Below are 27,883 nucleotides of genomic sequence, written 5' to 3'. Positions count from 1 at the left end.
ATGACACCAAACACGACATGTTTTGATAAAGCCAAACCAGAGTTGCAATAACCGCGAGGATTATAATGCACTTAAGAGTATATGGTATGGCAGTATCACTGGAACAGCATTAAGGAATTGGTCCCCACACTGCAGACAGGCTCAGCTCATGCTAGAGCACCATCTCACATAAAACCAAGCACTCTGCCTCCAGGACTGTAAAGGGTTGCCATAGGAGTGACTGATAGGTATAGATGTGTCCAGATATAGGTTTAGACATAGGTATACTACATGTAAGCAAGGGGTGAGTACACCACCTTGCCCCAGCTGTGGGAACAGCCAGTTGTGTCGATTTAAGTACCAGCCAGGGGTGGCAAAAGATATGCTGCAGCCCCTGGTAGGCCCTGAGTGCACCTATGCCCTGAGCACCTATAGTGCACTGTACAGGGGCTGATAAGGTGTCCAGTACCAAATTGGTTATGTACCTATAGTACATGGAGTCCATTTAAAGAGAGCAGATAGCCTGGGGCCCTGATTAGCAGGATCCCAGGCCAACTAAGTCGAAAACCAGCTAAACACAAGGCAAAAAATCTGGGGTAACCATAGTCAGGTATCCACCTTCCTACACTCAGCATTATCTATGGCTTCAAGTACTTCCTGTGATTCAGGGAAAGGAGTGTCTCAGAGTGAGGACGCAGAGTGGGGACGCAGAGTGAGGACGCAGAGTGGGGACGCAGAGTGGGGACGCAGAGTGGGGACGCAGAGTGAGGACGCAGAGTGGGGACGCAGAGTGGGGACGCAGAGTGGGGACGCAGAGTGGGGACGCAGAGTGGGGACGCAGAGTGAGGACGCAGAGTGGGGACGCAGAGTGGGGACGCAGAGTGGGGACGCAGAGTGGGGACGCAGAGTGAGGACGCAGAGTGGGGACGCAGAGTGGGGACGCAGAGTGGGGACGCAGAGTGGGGACGCAGAGTGGGGACGCAGAGTGGGGACGCAGAGTGAGGACGCAGAGTGGGGACGCAGAGTGGGGACGCAGAGTGGGGACGCAGAGTGAGGACGCAGAGTGGGGACGCAGAGTGAGGACGCAGAGTGGGGACGCAGAGTGGGGACGCAGAGTGGGGACGCAGAGTGGGGACGCAGAGTGAGGACGCAGAGTGGGGACGCAGAGTGGGGACGCAGAGTGGGGATGCAGAGTGGGGACGCAGAGTGGGGACGCAGAGTGGGGACGCAGAGTGGGGACGCAGAGTGGGGACGCAGAGTGAGGACGCAGAGCAGGGCTCGGTATTGTCAGTGGCTTGGTGTTCTCGGTGACTCACACATTGAGGATTCTGTGTCATGAATGACGCAGCATAATGCCAATGTGCAGAGCCAGTTGAAGACATGGGCAAAGTGGCCGCTTACACAGGGCCCCCTTCCAAGGGGCCTGCTGGTAAAGTGATCAGGACAGACAGGATCTCTAAGCTGTCCCCTGACTGCCCACCCTGTGCCCCAGTATTCTCAGGAAGTTGGCATCAAGACATTAATAACAGTGGATCTGTCTGTCTGTTTCTCTCAATCGTCTTCCTTCACTTCATCTCTTCTACCTCAGCCCTCTCTCTCTTTCCTTCTCTCTTCCTTTCTACCACTATATTACCATCTCTATGGCCTTCTCTCATTTTCTCTCTCAAATCTCTTCTCCTTCCTTATGTCTACCTCACCTCTATCAATACACCTGTCCAACAACCCCCTACTGCTCTTTATGACCTTCTTCTTTCTTTACTGGTCTCCATGACTACCTGTACCTCTCTCTCTCTGTCTCTACCTCAACTGTTTCATCCCTCCAATCCTCTGTATTTATCTGACCTTCACTCCTCAGTCTTCTCCACCTCTCTCAAACTTACATCTGTCTTTACTTAAGCTATCTTTCTCCTTGTCTCTCTGTTCCTCCTCTCCCTCTACGTCGACTCAGCTTGTCCCTTCCCTCTCTACCTCATTTCGCTCTCTACATCACACCTCTCTGACTACCTTACATCCCTGCAGCCCACTTCACTCTCACTACGTAACCTCTCAACTTACCTCCCCATTCAGTTGCTACCTCACTTCTCCACCTTCTCTCTCTCAGTCTACTTGAGTACCCGCTACCTACCCATTATCATTACCTCTAGCTCTACCTCGTCTTCTCTATTGCTACCTCCTCGCTCTCTCATCTCTAATCTGTATCTCAATCTCTATTTCAAATCACCCTATCTCACATCTCAGTCTCTACATCTCTCTTTTCAAACACTGTGCTTTTTTGTTTTAGATCTGATACTGCAAAATATATGCTTTGCCTCCCATTAGGTTTCACTCATAGTCATTCAAGCTAAGTCATGTCCCTGTGATGGTGTGTCTGGCCAATCGATGCTTCTTTCTGTTTTTTGTAAATTTTATGCTAGGTACACCAGACACTACTTAATCCTTTTTTTTATAGAAACATTGTTCCAATATTGGCCATTGTAAACCTGCATTTACATTTAATTAAACGATGAGGAAAGTGTTTTGCACATTGGGTCCATTTTAAAATCTGCTGAACGTGCACATAGGTCTATGTTGTCTCAAGATTTTGTTGTTATTCATATTTTATTTTGTTTTACCACATTGTACGTATATATTTTATTGTTATGCTATGTATTTTGTAGTTTTATGACTGTTTTTGCACTGTGTGACGCTTTTGTGGATTTTAATGCCTCTGAATAAAGTTTATTAAATTGAATTTAATACTAACAAATGTAAACACAGGTATTTACAAATGCTATTTGTATGTTTTGGATGCACAATTGTTGATTATCACATTGATTCCTGCCTACTGGATTTGCTAGTGCCGGGAAAAAATAGCAAAAAATATGGCTTTCTGTGTAGAACTCATATAGGAGAAAAAGAACTGATTGTGGTAAACCGCATAGTTGAGTTTATTTTTCAGATTTAGACTGATCGTGCATTCTAATGGAGGAAATTCTTGAAAGGTGGAACATTGCCAGCTGATAGCATGAGCAGTCCTCTGGGTGAAGCCAAACAAAAGCCCTCTGTCTGCATATTTTAAGGAATTGCGAAAAATATGTCATGAGCTGCATTGTCAAGACATACTTGAAAAGGGAAGATTATGTTACTTAAATAGGCCATTATTACAAAAATTAGACACGTCATTGTAGGAAATGACCGTCTTTTGCGTGGTGTGCCTTCAAATTTTTGCCTTGACTGTTTTTGCTGCTGTAGAACTCTGAGCACTTTACCCCTGTTAACCAGTGTCTGTGTTCCCCTTTCAACATGATGAAGTTGGCATACCCATAGTTGGCATATTTAACTTACCTATAAGCAGTGAAATCTTAAGGATTGTGGGGGGCCCCTTGCCAAACGTACTTTAGGGGCCCCTGTTCAGAACAGCTTTGAGTTTATGATTCAATTTCAGCTCTTTCATACCCTCTTTAGTCAAACCCCCCAGACCCCTACCACAGTTCAGCGACGCCATCGCCGACTTCATCAGCACACACGCCCTCGCCTCCACGGACTACATCCTCCTCGGGGACCTGAAATTCCACCTCAAGAACAACAATGACACCAACTCCACCACCCTGATCGACAACCATGCCAACCTCAGGCTCCAACAGCTCGTCACAACTCCCACCCACTCCGCCGGCCACACACTTGACCTCATCTTCTCCGCAAGCTCCCACGTCTCCTTCAACCACACCACCGAGCTTCACTGGACCGACCACCGTTGCATCCACTTCACCTTCCGGAAACCCACCATGCACCACCGCACCCAACAGATGCCACCACCCTCGCCCGGAGCCCACCCGCAGACCCGATCGACCTCGACGCTGCCGCCTGCAATCTCAGACAGTGGATCAACAACTGCGCCAACACCCTCGCCCCGCTCAAGAAGGCCTCCAAGCAAACCTGCCGAAAGCTGAAGAAGAACTGGATCCGTGAACGAACACCGGAAAGCTACGCAGCCCACAAGAACGCCACCCGAAAACACCACCACCTCATCAGATCCTCCAAAAGGGCCTCCTTCAAAGACCGCCTAGACAACAACGCGCACAACAGCAAAGAGCTCTTCAACATCGTGAAGGAACTCTCCAACCCCAGCTCCAACACCAACGACATCCCACCTTTGCAAGACCCATGCAACTCGTTGGCCACATTCTTCCATCGCAAGATCACAGACATCCACAACAGCTTCAACACCACAACCACCCTGGCAACCACTGAGACCTCCGCCCCCACGACCACCATCCGCACCAACCGCCTGCTCTCCTGGACCAACATTAACGACGATGACACCATCAAGATGATGAACACCGTCCACTCCAGTTCCCCGTCAGACCCTTACCCACACCTCATCTTCAACAAAGCCAGCACCACCATCGCACTCCATCTCCGGAAAGCCATCAACATCTCCTTCGAGACAGCGACCTTCCCGCAGAGAGTTGGAAGCACGCCAAGATCAATGCCTTACTCAAGAAACCCAAGGCGGACCCCTTAGGACCTCAAGAACTTCCGACCCATCTCGCGACTCCCATTCCCGGCGAAGGTCATCGAGAAGGCCGTCAACAAACAACTGACCAGCTTCCTCGAGGAGAACAGCATCCTAGACCCTTCCCAGTCCGGGTTCCGCAGCAACCACAGCACCGAAACCGCCCTCATCGCGCCACCGACGACATCAGGACCCTGCTAGACAACGGAGAAACCGCGGCCCTCATCCTCCTGGACCTGTCAGCCGCCTTCGACACGGTCTGCCACCGCACACTTCGAACACACCTCTACGATGCCGGAATCCAAGTGAAGGCCCTGAACTGGACCACCTCCTTCCTCTTCAGCAGAACACAGAGCGTCCGCCTCCCCCCCCTTCTGCTCCGAAGCCACCTAGGTCATCTGTGGCGTACCCCAAGGCTCATCCCTCAGCCTGGCGCTGTACAACATCTACATGGCACCGCTGGCCCACGTCGCCCGAATGCATGACCTCAACATCATCTCCTACGCCAATGACACCCAGCTGATCCTCTCCCTCACCAAGGACCCCCACATCGCCAAAACCAACCTCCACGAAGGAATGAAGGTCGTCGCCGATTAAATGGGGAACAGCCGACTGAAGCTGAACTCGGATAAGACGGAGGTCCTCATCTTCGGATCCACCCCCTTGGCCTGGGACGACTCCTGGTGGCCGACTGCACTAGGAACAGCCCCAACACCCACCGACCACTCACGCAACCTAGGGGTCATCCTCGACTCCACCCTCTCCATGACGAAGCAGGTCAACGCTGTCTCTTCCTCCTGCTTCAACACCCTACGCATGCTCTGCAGGATCTACAAGTGGATCCCCACTGAAACTAGAAAGACGGACACCCAGGCCCTCATCAGCAGCAGACTTGACTACAGAAACGCCCTCTACGCAGGGGCCTTGGCCAAACTCCTGAAATGGCTCTAACGCATCCAGAACACCTCCGCACGCCTGATCCTTTACTTCCTTCACCGCAGCCACATCACACGCCACCTGAGAGACCTGCATTGGCTCCCGGTCAACAAGAGGATAACCTTCAAACTCCTCACCCACGCACACAAGGCACTCCGCAACACCGGACCAACCTACCTCAACAGCCAACTCTGCTTCTACACCCACACCCGCCAGCTCCGCTGTGCAGACCGCGCCCTCGCCCCTGTCCCCCGCAGCCGAAGAGTGACCGCTGGTGGCTGATCATTCTCCCACCTCCTTGCCAAGACAAGGAACTCCCTCCCCATCCGCCTACGGCAGACCCAAGACCTGCTGACCTTCAGAAGACTCCTCAAGACCTGGCTCTTCGAACAGTAGCAGCATTCCCCGCCTCCCCGCACCCCCCCCCCCCCCCCCCACCCCCTAGCGCCTTGAGACCCTCACGGGTATGTAACGCGCTTTACCAATACTATGATTGATTAATTGATTGATGACAGTGAAAAGGCACTCTGTTCAAAATTTATTTGCATCTAATTTTCAGGGATAGTGATGTGTTTTCAATGTTGTAACACAGCAGCATCTCTAATTTTACTGCAAATAATTTCTGTGCCATCCTATATGTGAGATCCTGTTTTGATCTAAAGGAAACGTTTTTTACGGATGTTGCATGAAACAAAGACATTTCTCTGCAAAACATATGCAATAGACTCTCACATATGAACAATGTTAAAAGTAAATTAAAGAAAACAGGTATTTAAAACAATCTGTTTAAATATGCTTCAAGGTCAGCAGGGCAAGAACAGAGCTGTGTCTATCAGGGAAGTCCTGGCTTGGTAGTTCGGGCTGGACTGTTCCCATGAGGCACAGGGCCAAGGCTGATTTGCATATGGCTGTGTCTGAACTGGGGTGGTGCAGTGAGCTAAAGAACGATGATGGATTCAACCCAGATCTGTGGCTGGGGGTGAGTGTCTGAATAGTTTCAGTGCTCCCTCCATCATCTCCTTGTGTTTGCTTCATTTTATTCACCAGCAGCAGCGAGGGCGCCACATGTATTTCCACCCAGGGCACTATCCTGGCAAAGGCCAACTCTGTCACCCGCAGCTCCCTGAGGCTGACGTTAAGAGACCCCCCACCTGGTGTGCCTTCAGGCTGCTACAGAAATCTGTGATCAGCTGTTCCAGTCCCACACCGGCGCAGCTGCAGACCCAGCTGTTTTCTGGGGTCAGTCCAAACTGACTACCTTGATTACTGCCCATGGGCCTCGTCTCTCCCTAAATCCTGGCTATTTCACCAGTCACATCAGAACCGCATTAACAAGGGGTGTCCAACACAGGCCCAGGAGGGCACAATCTATGCTTGATTTTCAAGATAAAATGGTGTACCATTTTTTTGCTAAACTATTTTTATTAGATTTTTCTTTAAGAAAATTAAACTTCGTCCAGGTACAGATATGCTGCATCTTGGGAAAGTGTTTCGGCGACTCTGCATTTAAACATGGGACAAAGTGGCGTAATTTCCCCGCTATTTATTATTCACATTAGATCAGCTCCCGCTGTCCAGGACACCCTCCTTACTCTCGTCTAGTTGTCTATCACTTTCTTCTGTTTGAATATCGACATCATCTTCGCACGCGGAGTAGACTCTCCATTTGCCTAACACTTTTTACATTTTTGGGGGCGCCCCCTACTTTCCATACAATCAATCAATCAATCAGGATTTATAAAGCGCTGCAAATCACCCGCGAGGGTCTCTAGGCGCTGCAGATGCTAGCTGCTTACACAACCCTCTCCAGGGCCGGACTGGCCGTAGCGGGCACCGGGCGTTTTCCTGGTGGACCTCTAGGGTGGGGGCTGATTTGGGCCCCTGGGGGGCATTTTTGTTACAGGGCCGTTTTTGCAGCATAGCTGCAAAATCGGCCCCTGTAACAAAATCGGCCGAAACCGGCCCCGGCAAAGTGCTCGGCCGCTCCCAGGGGGGCCGGCCGAGCTCTTTGCCTGGGCCAGTTTTGGCTCCCAGTCCGGCCCTGACTGTCTCCGCTGCCGGGGCCTGTCCATGCCCTCCTGCCAGCTTTTCTTTGTTGGACCTGGTTGGTTACCCCTCTCCCTGGATGTTTCTTTACCCTATAACAGCCTTCTCCAACGAGTAGCTTGTGTACTACTGGTAGCTCTTAAGCTACACACAAGTTGCTCCCCTGTGTACACTCAAGCCTAAGAAATCCGAAGCTTTTGCTTGGTCAAATAAATACATGTATGACAAAAAAAAGAGTGTTTTTGAGACAAAATTGTGTGTATTTTCAGAGCTCAAAAGCTGGTGTCTGGAGAGACTTATTACTGATATTAACTTGGTGCCAGGGGCACTGCAGCTCAGGCTGGTAGAGGGATTCCCATTGACAAAGTATATTTTATATTAATGATGGGAACGTGCTGATGCTCTGGGTGGGCACTGCTGGCAACTGTGCATATGGTGGGCACAAGTGCAAAATTTCCTGATGCTGTCAATATTAAAACTCTAAAAATATTAGTAGCTCGGGATATTCTCAAGGGAGACAAGTAGCTCTTACTACAGAAAAGGGTGGAGACCCCTGCCCTATATTAAGCCACAGTGCACAAAGCAGGAGCGTCCTTTGGGACCCATTAGAAACTCACTCACTCAGTCAGTCATTTGAACCAACGGATGTAACTTGTAAGTGACGTACCTTCTGTAACAATGTGTAACTTGTAACCTATATAACTCTCCTTACGTAAAGCGCTCTGATACCTCCGGGTCTAGCCAGCGCTATATAAAACTCAAGTAAATAAATAAATAAATACATTTGTAAAGCGCTCTGATACCTCCGGGTCTAGCCAGCGCTATATAAAACTCAAGTAAATAAATAGATAAATAAATACATTTGTAAAGCACTCTGATACCTCCGGGTCTAGCCAGCGCTATATAAAACTCAAGTAAATAAATACATTTGTAAAGCGCTCTGATACCTCCGGGTCTAGCCAGCGCTATATAAAACTCAAGTAAATAAATAAATAAATACATTTGTAAAGCGCTCTGATACCTCCGGGTCTAGCCAGCGCTATATAAAACTCAAGTAAATAAATAAATAAATACATTTGTAAAGCGCTCTGATACCTCCGGGTCTAGCCAGCGCTATATAAAACTCAAGTAAATAAATAAATAAATACATTTGTAAAGCGCTCTGATACCTCCGGGTCTAGCCAGCGCTATATAAAACTCAAGTAAATAAATAAATACATTTGTAAAGCGCTCTGATACCTCCGGGTCTAGCCAGCGCTATATAAAACTCAAGTAAATAAATAAATAAATAAATACATTTGTAAAGCACTCTGATACCTCCGGGTCTAGCCAGCGCTATATAAAACTCAAGTAAATAAATAAATAAATAAATACATTTGTAAAGCGCTCTGATACCTCCGGGTCTAGCCAGCGCTATATAAAACTCAAGTAAATAAATAAATAAATAAATACATTTGTAAAGCACTCTGATACCTCCGGGTCTAGCCAGCGCTATATAAAAATCAAGTAAATAAATAAATAAATAAATACATTTGTAAAGCACTCTGATACCTCCGGGTCTAGCCAGCGCTATATAAAAATCAAGTAAATAAATAAATAAATAAATACATTTGTAAAGCGCTCTGATACCTCCGGGTCTAGCCAGCGCTATATAAAACTCAAGTAAATAAATAAATAAATAAATACATTTGTAAAGCGCTCTGATACCTCCGGGTCTAGCCAGCACTATATAAAACTCAAGTAAATAAATAAATAAATAAATACATTTGTAAAGCACTCTGATACCTCCGGGTCCAGCCAGCGCTATATAAAACTCAAGTAAATAAATAAATACATTTGTAAAGCGCTCTGATACCTCCGGGTCTAGCCAGCGCTATATAAAACTCAAGTAAATAAATAAATACATTTGTAAAGCACTCTGATACCTCCGGGTCCAGCCAGCGCTATATAAAACTCAAGTAAATAAATAAATACATTTGTAAAGCGCTCTGATACCTCCGGGTCTAGCCAGCGCTATATAAAACTCAAGTAAATAAATAAATACATTTGTAAAGCGCTCTGATACCTCCGGGTCTAGCCAGCGCTATATAAAACTCAAGTAAATAAATAAATAAATAAATACATTTGTAAAGCGCTCTGATACCTCCGGGTCTAGCCAGCGCTATATAAAACTCAAGTAAATAAATAAATAAATAAATACATTTGTAAAGCACTCTGATACCTCCGGGTCTAGCCAGCGCTATATGAAACTCAAGTAAATAAATAAATAAATAAATACATTTGTAAAGCGCTCTGATACCTCCGGGTCTAGCCAGCGCTTTATAAAACTCAAGTAAATAAATAAATAAATACATTTGTAAAGCGCTCTGATACCTCCGGGTCTAGCCAGCGCTTTATAAAACTCAAGTAAATAAATAAATACATTTGTAAAGCACTCTGATACCTCCGGGTCCAGCCAGCGCTATATAAAACTCAAGTAAATAAGTAAATAAATACATTTGTAAAGCGCTCTGATACCTCCGGGTCTAGCCAGCGCTATATAAAACTCAAGTAAATAAATAAATAAATAAATACATTTGTAAAGCGCTCTGATACCTCCGGGTCTAGCCAGCGCTATATACAACTCAAGTAAATAAATAAATAAATAAATACATTTGTAAAGCGCTCTGATACCTCTGGGTCTAGCCAGCGCTATATAAAACTCAAGTAAATAAATAAATAAATACATTTGTAAAGCGCTCTGATACCTCCGGGTCTAGCCAGCGCTTTATAAAACTCAAGTAAATAAATAAATACATTTGTAAAGCACTCTGATACCTCCGGGTCCAGCCAGCGCTATATAAAACTCAAGTAAATAAGTAAATAAATACATTTGTAAAGCGCTCTGATACCTCCGGGTCTAGCCAGCGCTATATAAAACTCAAGTAAATAAATAAATAAATAAATACATTTGTAAAGCGCTCTGATACCTCCGGGTCTAGCCAGCGCTATATACAACTCAAGTAAATAAATAAATAAATAAATACATTTGTAAAGCACTCTGATACCTCCGGGTCTAGCCAGCGCTATATAAAACTCAAGTAAATAAATAAATAAATAAATACATTTGTAAAGCGCTCTGATACCTCCGGGTCTAGCCAGCGCTATATAAAACTCAAGTAAATAAATAAATAAATACATTTGTAAAGCGCTCTGATACCTCCGGGTCTAGCCAGCGCTTTATAAAACTCAAGTAAATAAATAAATACATTTGTAAAGCACTCTGATACCTCCGGGTCCAGCCAGCGCTATATAAAACTCAAGTAAATAAGTAAATAAATACATTTGTAAAGCGCTCTGATACCTCCGGGTCTAGCCAGCGCTTTATAAAACTCAAGTAAATAAATAAATACATTTGTAAAGCACTCTGATACCTCCGGGTCCAGCCAGCGCTATATAAAACTCAAGTAAATAAGTAAATAAATACATTTGTAAAGCGCTCTGATACCTCCGGGTCTAGCCAGCGCTATATAAAACGCAAGTAAATAAATAAATACATTTGTAAAGCACTCTGATACCTCCGGGTCCAGCCAGCGCTATATAAAACTCAAGTAAATAAGTAAATAAATACATTTGTAAAGCGCTCTGATACCTCCGGGTCTAGCCAGCGCTATATAAAACGCAAGTAAATAAATACGTTTGTAAGGCGCTGCTCTCCACCCCTGAGGGTATCGGGTGCTGCTATTTCGCCGGTCTCAGTCGAAAAGCCAGGTCTTGGGTCCCCTTCTGAATTCCACCAGGGAGGGGGATGTTCGCAGGTGGAGAGGTAAGTCATTCCAGGCTTTGGGTGGGGGCACTGGTAGTTCGCATTGTAATAACAGAGGACAGTTCACTTACCTCTTTCCAGAAAGCATGGAGTACACCGCTCCCCCAAACAGTGTGTAGGGAGACGTCTCTGTTACATTTTATGCATGTTGGAGTCAGTACTCTGAGAGGAGAATTTACACAAAAAATGTAAATGTACTCCTGTAGGCTCCATTCTGTGTTTGGAGGAGATTTCTATTGAATTGCAAAGTTTTCCAGGACCGCACCAGGAAGCTGTGAAAGTGCCCGGCGTCCAGGAGTATGACTGGGAAAGGGTCGTGAGATCTCTATGCACAACCACGGTAAAACAGTTCCGCTTGTGCACGTGCCCGTGTACAGGGAGTACACTTGTGCACGTGCCCATATACAGTGAGTACACTTGTGCACGCGCCCATGTACAGTGAGTACACTTGTGCACGCGCCCATGTACAGTGAGTACACTTGCGCACGCGCCCATGTACTGTGAGCTCACTTGCGCACGTGCAGCCCACGTACAGTGAGTACACTTGTGCACGCGCCCATGTACAGTGAGTACACTTGTGCACGTGCCCATGTACAGTGAGTACACTTGTGCACGCGCCCATGTACAGTGAGTACACTTGTGCACGCGCCCATGTACAGTGAGTACACTTGTGCACGCGCCCATGTACTGTGAGCTCACTTGCGCACGTGCAGCCCACGTACAGTGAGTACACTTGTGCACGCGCCCATGTACAGTGAGTACACTTGTGCACGCGCCCATGTACAGTGAGTACACTTGCGCACGTGCAGCCCATGTACAGTGAGTACACTTGTGCACGCGCCCATGTACAGTGAGTACACTTGCGCACACGCCCATGTACAGTGAGTACACTTGTGCACGCGCCCATGTACAGGGAGTACACTTGTGCATGCGCCCATGTACAGTGAGTACACTTGCGGACGCGCCCATGTACAGTGAGTACAATTGCGTACGTGCCACCCAGGTACAGTGAGTACACTTGCACACACGCCCATGTACAGTGAGTACACTTGCGCACGCACCCATGTACAGGGCGTACACTTGCGCACGCGCCCATGTACAGGGAGTACACTTGCGCACGCGCCCATGTACGGGGAGTACACTTGCGCACGCGCCCATGTACGGGGAGTACACTTGCGCACGTGCCCATGTACGGGGAGTACACTTGCGCACGTGCCCATGTACAGTGAGTATGCTTGCGCACACGCCCATGTACAGGGAGCACACTTGTGCACGCGCCCATGTACAGTAAGTACACTTACGCACGTGCAGCCCATGTACAATGAGTACACTTGCGCACACACCCATGAACAGTGAGTACACTAGCTCACACGCCCATGTACAGTGAGTACACTTGTGCACGTGCCCATGTACAGTGAGTACAATTGTGCACGCGCCCATGTACAGGGAGCACACTTGTGCACGTGCCCATATACAGTGAGTACACTTGTGCATGCGCCCATGTACAGTGAGTACACTTGCGCTCGCGCCCATGTACTGTGAGCTCACTTGCGCACGTGCAGCCCACGTACAGTGAGTACACTAGTGCACACGCCCATGTACAGTGAGTACACTTGTGCACGTGCCCATGTACAGTGAGGACACTTGCGCACGTGCCCATATACAGTGAGTACACTTGTGCACGCGCCCATGTACAGTGAGTACACTTGCGCTTGCGCCCATGTACTGTGAGCTCACTTGCGCACGTGCAGCCCACGTACAGTGAGTACACTTGTGCACACGCCCATGTACAGTGAGTAAACTTGTGCACGTGCCCATGTACAGTGAGTACACTTGCGCACGCGCCCATGTACTGTGAGCTCACTTGCGCACGTGCAGCCCATGTACAGTGAGTACACTTGTGCACGCGCCCATGTACAGGGAGTACACTTGTGCACGCGCCCATGTACAGTGAGTACACTTGCGCACGCGCCCATGTACAGTGAGTACACTTGTGCACGCACCCATGTACAGTGAGTACACTTGTGCACGTGCAGCCCACGTACAGTGAGTACACTTGTGCACGCGCCCATGTACAGTGAGTACACTTGTGCACATGCCCATGTACAGTGAGTACACTTGTGCACGCGCCCATGTACAGGGAGTACACTTGCGCACGCGCCCATGTACGGGAAGTACACTTGCACACGCGCCCATGTACAGTAAGTACACTTGCGTACATGCCACCCAGGTACAGTGAGTACACTTGCACACACGCCCATGTACAGTGAGTACACTTGCGCACGCGCCCATGTACAGGGAGTACACTTGCGCACGCGCCCATGTACAGGGAGTACACTTGCGCACGCGCCCATGTACGGGGAGTACACTTGCGCACGTGCCCATGTACTGTGATTACACTTGCGCACGCGCCCATGTACAGTGAGAACACTTGTGCACACACCCATGTACAGTGAGTATGCTTGCGCACACGCCCATGTCCAGGGAGCACACTTGCGCACGTGCCCATGTACAGTAAGTACACTTGCGCATGTGCAGCCCATGTACAATGAGTACACTTGCGCACACTCCCATGAACAGTGAGTACACTAGCTCACACGCCCATGTACAGTGAGTACACTTGCGCACGCGCCCATGTACAGGGAGTACACTTGCGCACGCGCCCATGTACAGTGAGTACACTTGCGTACGTGCAATCCATATACAGTGAGTGCACTTGCGCACGCGCCCATGTACAGGGAGTAAGCTTGCACATGCTCCCATGTACAGTGAGTACACATGCGCACGCGCCCATGTACAGTGAGAACACCTGCGCATGTGCCGCCCAGGTACAGTGAGTACACTTGCACACACGCCCATGTACAGTGAGTACACTAGCGCACATGCCCGTGTACAGTGAGTACACTTGCGCACACACCCATCTACAGTGAGTACACTTGTGCACGCGCCCATGTACAGTGAGTACACTTGTGCACGCGCCCATGTACAATGAGTACACTTGCGCACACACCCATGAACAGTGAGTACACTAGCTCACACGCCCATGTACAGTGAGTACACTTGTGCACGCGCCCATGTACAGTGAGTACACTTGTGCACGCGCCCATGTACAGGGAGCACACTTGTGAACGTGCCCATATACAGTGAGTACACTTGTGCACGCGCCCATGTACAGTGAGTGCACTTGCGCTCGCGCCCATGTACTGTGAGCTCACTTGCGCACGTGCAGCCCACATACAGTGAGTACACTTGTGCACACACCCATGTACAGTGAGTACACTTGTGCACGTGCCCATGTACAGTGAGTACACTTGCGCACGCGCCCATGTACAGGGAGCACACTTGTGCACGTGCCCATATACAGTGAGTACACTTGTGCATGCGCCCATGTACAGTGAGTACACTTGCGCTCGCGCCCATGTACTGTGAGCTCACTTGCGCACGTGCAGCCCATGTACAGTGAGTACACTTGTGCACACGCCCATGTACAGTGAGTACACTTGTGCACGTGCCCATGTACAGTGAGTACACTTGCGCACGCGCCCATGTACTGTGAGCTCACTTGCGCATGTGCAGCCCATGTACAGTGAGTACACTTGTGCACGCGCCCATGTACAGTGAGTACACTTGTGCACGCGCCCATGTACAGTGAGTACACTTGCGCACGCGCCCATGTACAGTGAGTACACTTGTGCACGCACCCATGTACAGTGAGTACACTTGTGCACGTGCAGCCCACGTACAGTGAGTACACTTGTGCACGCGCCCATGTACAGTGAGTACACTTGCGCACATGCCCATGTACAGTGAGTACACTTGTGCACGCGCCCATGTACAGGGAGTACACTTGCGCACGCGCCCATGTACGGGAAGTACACTTGCGCACGCGCCCATGTACAGTAAGTACACTTGCGTACGTGCCACCCAGGTACAGTGAGTACACTTGCACACACGCCCATGTACAGTGAGTACACATGCGCACGCGCCCATGTACAGGGAGTACACTTGCGCACGCGCCCATGTACAGGGAGTACACTTGCGCACGCGCCCATGTACAGGGAGTACACTTGCGCACGCGCCCATGTACGGGGAGTACACTTGCGCACGTGCCCATGTACAGGGAGTACACTAGCGCACGTGCCCATGTACTGTGAGTACACTTGCGCACGCGCCCATGTACAGTGAGAACACTTGTGCACACACCCATGTACAGTGAGTATGCTTGCGCACATGCCCATGTCCAGGGAGCACACTTGCGTACGTGCCCATGTACAGTAAGTACACTTGCGCATGTGCAGCCCATGTACAATGAGTACACTTGCGCACACACCCATGAACAGTGAGTACACTAGCTCACACGCCCATGTACAGTGAGTACACTTGCGTACGTGCAATCCATATACAGTGAGTGCACTTGCGCACGCGCCCATGTACAGGGAGTAAACTTGCACACGCTCCCATGTACAGTGAGTACACATGCGCACGCGCCCATGTACAGTGAGAACACCTGCGCATGTGCCGCCCAGGTACAGTGAGTACACTTGCACACACGCCCATGTACAGTGAGTACACTAGCGCACATGCCCGTGTACAGTGAGTACACTTGCGCACACACCCATCTACAGTGAGTACACTTGTGCACGCGCCCATGTACAGTGAGTACACTTGTGCACGCGCCCATGTACAATGAGTACACTTGCGCACACACCCATGAACAGTGAGTACACTAGCTCACACGCCCATGTACAGTGAGTACACTTGTGCACGCGCCCATGTACAGTGAGTACACTTGTGCACGCGCCCATGTACAGGGAGCACACTTGTGAACGTGCCCATATACAGTGAGTACACTTGTGCACGCGCCCATGTACAGTGAGTGCACTTGCGCTCGCGCCCATGTACTGTGAGCTCACTTGCGCACGTGCAGCCCACATACAGTGAGTACACTTGTGCACACGCCCATGTACAGTGAGTACACTTGTGCACGTGCCCATGTACAGTGAGTACACTTGCGCACGCGCCCATGTACAGGGAGCACACTTGTGCACGTGCCCATATACAGTGAGTACACTTGTGCATGCGCCCATGTACAGTGAGTACACTTGCGCTCGCGCCCATGTACTGTGAGCTCTCTTGTGCACGTGCAGCCCATGTACAGTGAGTACACTTGTGCACACGCCCATGTACAGTGAGTACACTTGTGCACGTGCCCATGTACAGTGAGTACACTTGCGCACGCGCCCATGTACTGTGAGCTCACTTGCGCATGTGCAGCCCATGTACAGTGAGTACACTTGTGCACGCGCCCATGTACAGTGAGTACACTTGTGCACGTGCCCATGTACAGTGAGTACACTTGCGCACGCGCCCATGTACAGTGAGTACACTTGTGCACGCACCCATGTACAGTGAGTACACTTGTGCACGTGCAGCCCACGTACAGTGAGTACACTTGTGCACGCGCCCATGTACAGTGAGTACACTTGCGCACATGCCCATGTACAGTGAGTACACTTGTGCACGCGCCCATGTACAGGGAGTACACTTGCGCACGCGCCCATGTACGGGAAGTACACTTGCGCACGCGCCCATGTACAGTAAGTACACTTGCGTACGTGCCACCCAGGTACAGTGAGTACACTTGCACACACGCCCATGTACAGTGAGTACACTTGCGCACGCGCCCATGTACAGGGAGTACACTTGCGCACGCGCCCATGTACAGGGAGTACACTTGCGCACGCGCCCATGTACGGGGAGTACACTTGCGCACGTGCCCATGTACAGGGAGTACACTAGCGCACGTGCCCATGTACTGTGAGTACACTTGCGCACGCGCCCATGTACAGTGAGAACACTTGTGCACACACCCATGTACAGTGAGTATGCTTGCGCACATGCCCATGTCCAGGGAGCACACTTGCGCACGTGCCCATGTACAGTAAGTACACTTGCGCATGTGCAGCCCATGTACAATGAGTACACTTGCGCACACACCCATGAACAGTGAGTACACTAGCTCACACGCCCATGTACAGTGAGTACACTTGCGCACGCGCCCATGTACAGGGAGTACACTTGCGCATGCGCCCATGTACAGTGAGTACACTTGCGTACGTGCAATCCATATACAGTGAGTGCACTTGCGCATGCGCCCATGTACAGGGAGTAAACTTGCACACGCTCCCATGTACAGTGAGTACACATGCGCACGCGCCCATGTACAGTGAGAACACCTGCGCATGTGCCGCCCAGGTACAGTGAGTACACTTGCACACACGTCCATGTACAGTGAGTACACTAGCGCACATGCCCGTGTACAGTGAGTACACTTGCGCACACACCCATCTACAGTGAGTACACTTGCGCACGTGCCCATGTACAGTGAGTACACTTGCACATGCTCCCATGTACAGTGAGTACACTAGCGTACGTGCCCATGTTCAGGTAGTACACTTGTGCACGTGCAGCCCATATACAGTGAGTACACTTGCGCACACGCCCATGTACAGGGAGTACATTTGTGCACGCGCCCATGTACAGTAAGTACACTTGCGCACGTGCAGCCCATGTACAATGAGTACACTTGCGCACCTGTCCATGTACAATGAGTACACTTGCGCACCTGTCCATGTACAGTGAGTACACTTGCGCACGTGCAACCCATGCACAGTGAGTACACTTGCGCACGTGCTGCCAAGGTACACTGAGTACACTTGCACACGTGCAGCCCATGTACAGTGAGTACACTTGCGCACACGCCCATGTACAGGGAGTACACTTGTGCATGCGCCCATGTACAGTACGTACATTTGCGCACGTGCAGCCCATGTACAATGAGCACACTTGCTAACCTGTCAATGTACAATGAGTACACTTCCGCACGTGCAGCCCATGTACAGTGAGTTCACTTGCACATGCGCCCATGTACAGTGAGTACACTTGTGCACGTGCCGCCAAGGTACAGTGAGTACACTTGCGCACGTGCAGCCCATGTACAGTGAATACACTTGCGCACACGCCCATGTAGAGTAAGTACACTTGCGCACGTGCAACCCATGTACAGTGAGTACACTTGCGCATGTGTCGCCCAGGTACAGTGAGTACACTTGCGAACGCGCCCATGTACTGTGAGCCCACTTGTGTACGTGCCCATAACTCAGCTGTTGGGCGATAATTTATGAAAGACAGCACAAAGTGTCACTTAAAAGAAGCACAATTTTCCATATTTATCCACTTTTAAAAATAAATAAAGACAGAAAACATACTGTTTTCTTTCTGTATTTATCTGTAAAAATCTGTAAAAATTGAAAACAAGGAGCCTTAATTATATTATATGTTTGCTTGTGGAAAGAGTCCTTCTCTTGCACCTTCACCAGTTTTGGCAGTGTTCACTTCCCTTGCAGGTGGCAGGCCCTGGAAACGGATGTGGACAACATTCAAAGAACGACTGGACAACAACACCCACAACAGCAAGGAACTCTTCAGCATCGTTAAAGAGCTCTCCAAACCCAGCGCCTGCAACAACGACATCACACCCTCGCAAGACCTCTGCGACTCACTCGCCTCGTGCTTTCACCGCAAGATCGCTGACATACACAACAGCTTCGACGCACTGACCACGCGCCCAACCGCCCAACCAGCGCCCCCCACCACCACCCTCTGCACAAGGACCCCTGTCAGCACCGAAGACACCACCCGCCTGATGAACACCATCCACTCCGGCTACCCTACCGACCCCTGTCCACACCACATCTTCAACAAAGCCGACTCCATCATCGCACCCCAACTCCGGAACATCATCAACAGCTCCTTCGCATCCGCCACCTTCCCGGAGAGCTGGAAACATGCCGAGCTGAGCGCCCTCCTGAAGAAACCCACCGCGGGCCCCACGGACCTCAAGAACTTCCGCCCCATCTCGCTCCTCCCCTTCCCAGCCAAAGTCATCGAGAAGACCGTCAACAGACAACTCTCTGCCTTCCTTGAGACCAACGGATCCCTCGACCCCTCACAGTCCGATTCCGAGCAAACCACAGCACCGAGACCGCCCTCATCGCAGCCACCAACGACATCAGGACCCTGCTCGACAACGGGGAAACTGCTGCCCTCATCATCCTGGACCTCTCAGCAGCCTTCGACACCGTATGCCACCGCACCCTGATACAGCGCCTCAGCAACACCGGAATCCAAGGAGCGGCACTGGAGTGGATCATCTCGTTCCTCGCCGGAAGAACACAGAGTCCGCCTCCCCCCGTTCCGATCCGCGGCCACCGAAGTCATCTGCGGCGTTCCGCAAGGATCCTCACTCAGCCCCACCCTCTTCAACATCTACATGAGCCCTCTCGCAGCCATCGCTCGCCAACACAACCTCAACATCATCTCCTACGCCGATGACACCCAGCTGATCCTCTACCTCACCAACGAACCCGCCACCGCCAAAGCCAACCTCCAGGAAGGAATGAAAGACGTCGCAGAATGGATGAAGATCAGCCGTCTGAAACTGAACTCTGACTAGACGGAAGTCCTCATCCTCGGACCATCTCCCTCGGCCTGGGACGACTCCTGGTGGCCCCCTGCCCTGGGCACCGCACCCAAGCCAACAGACCATGCACGCAACCTGGGCTTCATCCTGGACTCCTCCCTCATGATGACCAAGCAAGTCAACGCCGTCTCGTCATCCTGCTTCAACACCCTGCGCACGCTCCGAAAGATCTTCCGATGGATCCCCACCGAAACCAGGAAGACGGTCACCCAGGCCCCGGTCACCAGCCGTCTGGACTACGGGAACACCCTCTACGCTGGGACCACTGCCAAACTACAGAAAAGACTCCAGCGCATACAGAATGCCTCAGCACGACTCATCCTGGACATCCCTCGCCACAGCCACATCTCTGCCCACCTGAAAGACCTGCACTGGCTCCCCATCAACAAAAGGATCACGTTCAGACTCCTCACCCACGCACACAAGGCTCTCCACGACACAGGCCCGAAGTACCTCAACAGCCGCCTCACATTCTACACACCCACCCGCCAGCTCCGATCCGCCAGCCTCGCCCTCGCCTCCGTCCCACGATTTCGGAAATCCACCGTCGGAGGAAGATCCTTTTCCTACCTGGCAGCCAAGACATGGAACTCCCTCCCCACTCACCTACGGCTGACCCTGGACCATCTCTCCTTCAGGAAACAACTCAAGACCTGGCTGTTCGAGCAGTAGCAACCCCCTCCCTCCCCCCTCAGCGCCTTGAGACCCTTACGGGTGAGTAGCGCGCTATACAAATTTCGTTGAATTTAATTGAATTGAATTGATGTCCTGGTGCGCCTGGTGGCGGCCAGTGTCTCACCATTTTCGGGGTGTGTGCAGTTTGCGAGGTGCCATAAATAAGGAAGTCTGTTGGGGTTCCGCAGCTATCAACGACCTTCTAAAACCAGTGGTTTCCAAACGTTTTCTTCCCGCGGCTCCCTTGACCCATTGGCCATTGCCCGTGGCTCCCCACTGTTACTTTTTTGGGGAGTGGGAGGGTGTAAATCCGGCCTTGGGAGTGCTTCCATTTTCTCTCCGTGCAAATAATCGGGATGAAGCTGACGAAGGTATTATAATCATATACGCAGGGTATTTCGTATTACTAAGGCGGCGCCTCTAATAAAATATTCCTAGTGACACTTCTTTGCCCGTGCCTTATTGCAGAGAACTCCCTCAAACCTTTTCATCCCACTTACAGTGCGTAAAACCCTTCCCTGCGGTGGGGAAAGACTTACTCGGAGTAAAACATGCGTGTGAGCAGCTCTGTCTGTGAGCGCAACACTACTTGTTGTGAATTAGAAATGGGGCTGTGCACTCGCGGATTAGAACTTTGGCGTGAGTTTATTTTACACCTGCAAATATCTTTATTTATTTATTTAATGCGATTTTCTACAGCGCGAACATTACCCCTCCCCCACCCTGCCGCCGCTGACACACCCGCCCGCGCCGCTCAGGGCGGAGCTGTAGTAAAAGCCACGAGTCACTGGTGGGCCCGGGACCCCTCAGACATGCAGTACCACAAGCCCCCAACCCCCTCCCCGCCCCCCCACCCACCCCCCCACCGCCTGGCTTCCTCTCCCCATCCGCAGTGCTTCACACCTGAGACCAGCTTCGGTGCCCCCACAGGGACCCCGTCACTGCCCCCGGAGTCGACCCTGTGCCACGTGCCTGTCTCTCCCATCCACCCTGATCGATTCCTGCTAAAATGTTTCAATTGAGATGTCAATACCGTATGTGTTCGTGTCAATCACCCCTCCCCCCCCCACCACCTCGTGTCATCCATCATAGCGCCTCGACTGACACAGATTAACACGTGTCTCCCCTGAGAGCGGCGCTCCTCGGAGAGTGAATGACGGAGAGACTGAAGGCGGCCAATGACCACCTCAGAGACTGAGGACGCCTGCGCCTTTAAGGACTGCGGAGTGACTGCTCTGGGTACCAGAGGTATGACTGCCCCAGCTGGGTCTCCCCTCTCATTGCGTGTGTACGTCCTTCGGGGGGGGGGGGGGGCGCTGTAGGCTGTACCAGCACACTGAACCCATGTTCTCAGAGGCCACTGAAGGTCCCCCAGGGGCCGGCACCGCCGCCGTATTTCATGAGATCCCAGCTTTCTTTCTACTTGTCTCATCGTGTGCTAACAGGCATCAAAGCGCACCGAGGCATGCAGAGGCAGCTTCTTGGCACTATACCAAAGTAAATAAGTACGAAGCAAGACGTTGCATTCAAGGTATGGAAATGGGCTCCCCGGGCTCCCCGGGTCCCGGGTCGAAGGGTGATCATCATATGACATTAGCTGGTGCAGCCGGGCCTCGGGAGGGGCAGCTGGCACTCAGGAAGGGGAGGGGGGGCAGGGGCGCTGGTTGTATTAGATCGTTCATAATTGTGTTTTCATTGATATGAATTAATGAGAGCGCAGCTGCAGGCGCCGAAAAGGGTTTGCAGGGACCACCCGCTGAGATTTCCTGGATAAAAAGGCGCTGGTATAAATTAGCTGGCAAGATAGCTCAGCGAGCTGCACTGATCTGATGTGGTCTGCAGGTCCATCCTCCCAAGGTCGGTAAACCTTGAAGTTGGACAATAGCGGCCTCGCCTGTCTACAGCGCACTGAAACTGCAGAGGTGCTAAAGAGAAAACAGGTTAAATCAGTGAACTCAAAACACCCCAAAGACGAACAAAAAATGGGGAAACCGCGCCGGTAAACGTCTTCATTCTCTCAGGGGCGGCTCCTCCACTAGGGAGGAGGAGCGTAGCCCTACTGCTTTCTCGGAGTGCGAGAAACAGAAACATAAAATGGTAAAACTACCATTTTATGTTTCTGCTTAACGCACAGCGAGAAAGCAGAAGGGTTTGGTTGCGGGCGGGTGGGTGGGTGGGGCTGCTCGAGGACCAGGCCTGGGCAGGGGAGGAGTGGTGGGCCCACTCCTGAGTGAACATGACTAGTTTTGTCGGCCCTCTGGGGCTGCCCAAACCTGTCATGCGCACTCTGTCCTTTCTCCAGCAGCCTACATAGAGAAAATGGTGTCCACGGCTGGGCGACGTCCCCACCAATCACAATGATGCCGTTGCAGCATTGTGATTGGCTTAGGGGAGGGGAGGTAGGCTGCCTGCTTCTTGTTCCTGGCGGAGTCAGGAGAACAGAAGAGGGAGCTGAGAAAACGCAGGACCCGGCAGGCTGGTTGACAGGTACATTTTTAAAATATATTATTTTACCAAAAATAAACCTCCCTCCCCACACGACCCCCCACCCATCCGCCTGCGATTTTTGCAGCCCACAACTGCCCAACTCAACGGTACTCATTTTATCGACATCTGAAGGATGAAAGGCTAAGTGGACCATAGGGATTTGAACCTGTGGCCATTAAGTCAAACACAGGCCCCTAAAGTGGGTGCATGAGTCCACTAAGGGCCATGTTAGAAATTGGATCTCTGGTTGTCTGAGGCTTGCACCAAAGCCAGACAGAGATCACCATTCTAGTCAGGGCAAGGGAGTCACCCGCCAAGATAACCCCTGCTCACCCCCTTGGTAACGTGACACGAGCAGTAAGGCTTATCCCTGAGGCAATGTGTAAAGCATTTGCGCACGCACACAGCAACAACATCCCAGGCCCCCCACAAAAGGAACTCCACACAAGGTTAGATCAAAAATAGCCTTTGTATTCTCAAAACACATTAGAATAGTAAACACATAATGTACACTGTGCCAACTGGCACGGGGCAATATTTACAAGGGATTATTTACACATTACAGGGCCACGTGGGCCATTGTCAGAATTAGAACGTGGTAAAGAAATAGTAGAAGAGTATATATGAACGTAGAACAAAGCCAGTAATCACTGGCAGACACTATACTCAGCATCAACCTGTAATATAAATCCTAACAGGTACAGAATCCCACAAGTCTAAATATATTAGACGCTAACCACCCAAGTAAACATTACACTAGGGGGGGTAAATCACACAGGGAAGTATAGTCTCCCTAACACAAATCTAAATAGGTAACACAACCTCCTAGTCATAAACTAGATCTAGAGGTAACAAACAGGGTGCGCAAAACATACTATACACGGATGTACGTCATTATAACGCACACTTTTACAACGCGTTCCATTACAACGCGGTTGTAACAACGCAAGTCGTTACAACTACTTGCGTTGGGGGGGCGCAAATTAAAAAAAATTAATTTACTATTCCAACACCAGTCCCCGTGGATAGTAGGGAAGGTGTTGGGATAGTAAATTAAATGATTTACTATCCTTGAGCGCCCCCCAGCGCAATTCGTTGTAACAACTTTCGTTTTTATGACCGCGTCGTAATGGAACGGCGTTGTAACGGTTGCGTTGTAAACGTCGCATACCACTATACACAATACATTTCCTAGCACCCAAAAGCATTAGCACATAAATCACATTAGGGCTTGGTGCCCTATGAATGTAACAACCCCCTGGCCAACTGGCCATCCACAAAGTGGCTCAAATACCCTATGTCCAAAGAGTCAGGGCTGCTGCCTAGGTAGCGAAAGTCAAGGTTGCGCCACTGCGCCAAAACCTAAACGTTGCAGCTGCCCACTACGTGCTGGGCAGCTGAGAACAGTGAACTTAAGGCCTAAACCAAAGTCCTGTGCGAGTCGGTATCCCGGACGGGCTACAGCGTTGTTGAAAATAACAGAGTCTAGCACATCCAGCGGACCGCGTCGGTACGGGCCCACTCAAATGTCGACAGACTCAGTCACAGTACCTTTTACTTGAAGTGGCCGGCACGGATGTGCAAGCCGGTTCCGGTGGTCATCGCGGTGCAGAAGGGAAGCATTGCAGGACGCGGTGTCCCTCGATGCAGTGCAGACAGCGGCCCGTTGACAGAGTCGGTTGTTCCAGGGCTGCGTTGCAGGGCGAAACGGTGCTTCGATGCGGTGCTTGCAGCTTGCCGTGCAGTGAACAAACCGGAGTTCGGGAGCTGACGTCGATCAGTCCGGACAGTGGTGCGAGTCGGGTGGTGCGTCACGAAGCGTGTGAGGCGGTGCCCAACTACGGTGCGGTCACAGGACTTGGAGTCAGCAGCAGGGACCTCTTCGGTCAGACCAGTAAGAGTCGGTGTAGCGAGGTGTTGCACATCGCGGTGTCTACCAGTCGTGGTGTCTACCAGTCGCGGTGCAGGCTACGGCTCGGTGACGGCGTCGGGACGGAGTCGGTGAGTGCAGAGCTTCCATTGTTCGAGGCGGACGTTGCTTGATGCGGTGCCTAGAAGACACCGGACCGATCGTGCGAGTCGGTCAAAGCTCCCTGCCTCTATAGCCACTTGTTTCCAGCAGCAATTCACAAAGGCTGGTAAATTCCACTGGTCCTGGGACTTCGGTCAGGGGGCAAGCTTTCTTCCAAGCCCTTGGAGATCTTTGTACAAGTTGCAAGAAAAGTCCACAATGCATCCAGGGCATCCAGGGGCTGGGCAGGCAATAACAAGCCTTGGTAAAATCAGAAAAGGTTCAAGAAGTCCTGGGGCATCAGGGATGGAGCAAAAAAACTCCCAGTAAGGAAAATCTTCCAGGCATCCAGGGGCTGGGCAGGGCCCAGGGAGGCACGCCTTCCCCTGGGCCCCAGCAGCAGCACGCCCCTGGTAGATTCAAGTAGCAGAACAAGAACATTTTACATGGAGTCACAGCCCCTTTTTATACACACGTTTCCTTTGTTTCCAAAGGTGCAGGCAAGGGGAGAACCAGATGCAACTGGTTCTGGAGCACTTTGTTTGGCTCAGCCCCTCTCCCTATTCACAGGACAGGCCAGGGACATCAGACGCACCACAGGGGGTGGAGCCAGCATTGTGGAGGGAAGGCCCAACCCTATTCAGGTCCCAGGTGCAACTCCTCCCTCCCATCTACATGCAGATCTCCCTATTCACCACCGGGCAGACCCATCCTGACTCCTGGAGCCAAGCACACCAGCCAGCTCCAGCCAATCACAAGCCAGACAGTCAATTCACATTCACTGCACAGACATGCCAACTTCTAAAAGTGGCACTTCTGCACAAAACACAATAAATCTGTGCACATCATCGCGCATCATTTAATCTCACGGGTTCGCACATACCAAACTCGACCACGCACTCCCCACATATCAGGAACTACCATGGACACACATATTCCCCATGCATTCATATGGGAGCACAGGCCAATCTCACCACATGCACTCAGGGAGCGCACGCACTTTACACTGGGCCACAGTGCTAAAGTGCGCAGAAGCCAGAAATCACTATCATTATGTAATATTAAAAGGCAAAAAGTTCAGGGGTGAACCTGCCAAAAGGACCAAGTCCAACAGGCCAGATGTACAAAATTCTCATTTAGTAGAAATCGCTGTATAGGAAATGCAAAATGGAATGTCCAAAATGTGCGATTTTCTGACAGTGATTCCAACATTCGTAGAATCACTATTGTGAAATTGCAAATAGGAAATGCTATTGCATTCCTACCTATGGGCTGAATAGGAAATCCAAACCCAAGGGTGCCTCAGGGCTTAAGGGCCCCCTGGAGGTACCCCAACATTCGTAGTGCACACATCACATTAAAAAATGCATTTTTTACCCCTTGCATTCTTGTGACGGCCGGGATCCATCACACGTCACGGTGGGCGTGTGCGCAGGACGGCCCCCAACCGTCCCAATCCCGCCCACTCTGTAAAACCCCCGCGCAGCGAGAACATTTGCGCTGCACGCAAGGGGTTAAATGCATTTTATAATTTTGCACATGGTTACCATCGACTATGAGAAGAGGGTAATAGCATTTCCTAAATGCCCAATTTGTATTTAGGAAATGCTTTGTACATGTGCTTTAGGAGTCGTAAATAGGTAATCCCTATTTGCATTTCATAAATCGTGATCACAATTTAAATCGCATACTGTGACTGGTTTTTGGATTTTGACATATGAAAAGGCTGATTTATATTTTTAACACGCCAAAATTGCGATTCTAAACGTTATAAAATGCAAAAAGCTTTCATACATCTGGCCCCACGGCACCAGACCCGGCAGTCAAGATGCTTCTAATGCTCTAGAAGTGTTTCATTTTTGGCAGAATCACAGATTCTTGTAAATTAATAAGCGCTTTAAGCACTAGGAAAACTTTCTGTCGGGATTAAAATGGGAAAATACCCAGCCGTAGCATTTTTACCGTGTGGATGAGCATAAAGATTAGCGTGCCAGATATTAGCTGATCATGCCAAGTGAATGGCAGGTTTGGTGCAAGTCCATTTACAGTCGCCAACATTTATAGGGAAGTCAAAAAGTGCCTTATCAATGGAAAGTGCAGCAGAACCATAACCACGTGGTGGCGACTACCACTGTGCTAAGAATCCACTAAACAAAATTAAACGCTAAATACAGTTATGGTCAGTTGGTTTATAAGAACTTAACATATATTTAAAAAACCTCTGAAATTCACTGAAAAAGAAGGTTAAATTGTAGTTATGGTTACAAAACAAACCCTAAATAATGATCCAGTTGTGGTTAGGTAGACTAACCATAACTCATGTCCCCGTCATGCAGTGCTTACGACCTCACATATGACATGTTCAATGACATCATCAATGACGTCTCAAATGACACCGGTGAATCACTGATGACGTCACCCATTATACTGCTGTTGAAATGACTACAAATCCTAAAAAAAGAATTGCAAAAAGGGGCCCCTGGCTGTGTGCAGCGCTGGACCTGACCGTGTGCGACTGCTGCAAGTATTTACCCTTATTTTTTGCCCCAATCATCCTGACCAGTTTAAGTGCCTGAGTTATTTATAACATGTTATTTATTTTGGGATTAACAAGCTCAAATCCAGGTCGAATGAAGCCTTACGCAGTACAGCCCAGACGTGTATTTGCACATTATTTACACACCTTCCGACCTCCCCCTGAAGGTCAGTCTCTCAATACCCTCTTGAATGCTTCCTGTTGAGGTAGGTTGGGGGGGGGGGGGGGGGTGGGGGTGGCTGCATGACTGTGACTCCCCCCTAGCTGATACTTTAAATTACCTTATTAATCCTGAGTGTGGTTTCCTCCTCCTCCCCCCTCTTCACTCAACCAGTGCTCTGAAGCATCTATTGGTTGCACTAACCCTGAAA

Source organism: Lissotriton helveticus, chromosome 6 (assembly GCF_964261635.1).
Source record: "Lissotriton helveticus chromosome 6, aLisHel1.1, whole genome shotgun sequence".
Taxonomy (NCBI): Eukaryota; Metazoa; Chordata; class Amphibia; order Caudata; family Salamandridae; genus Lissotriton; species Lissotriton helveticus.
The sequence above is the reverse complement of the archived record's forward strand: the minus strand, read 5'-3'. Positions refer to the sequence as shown.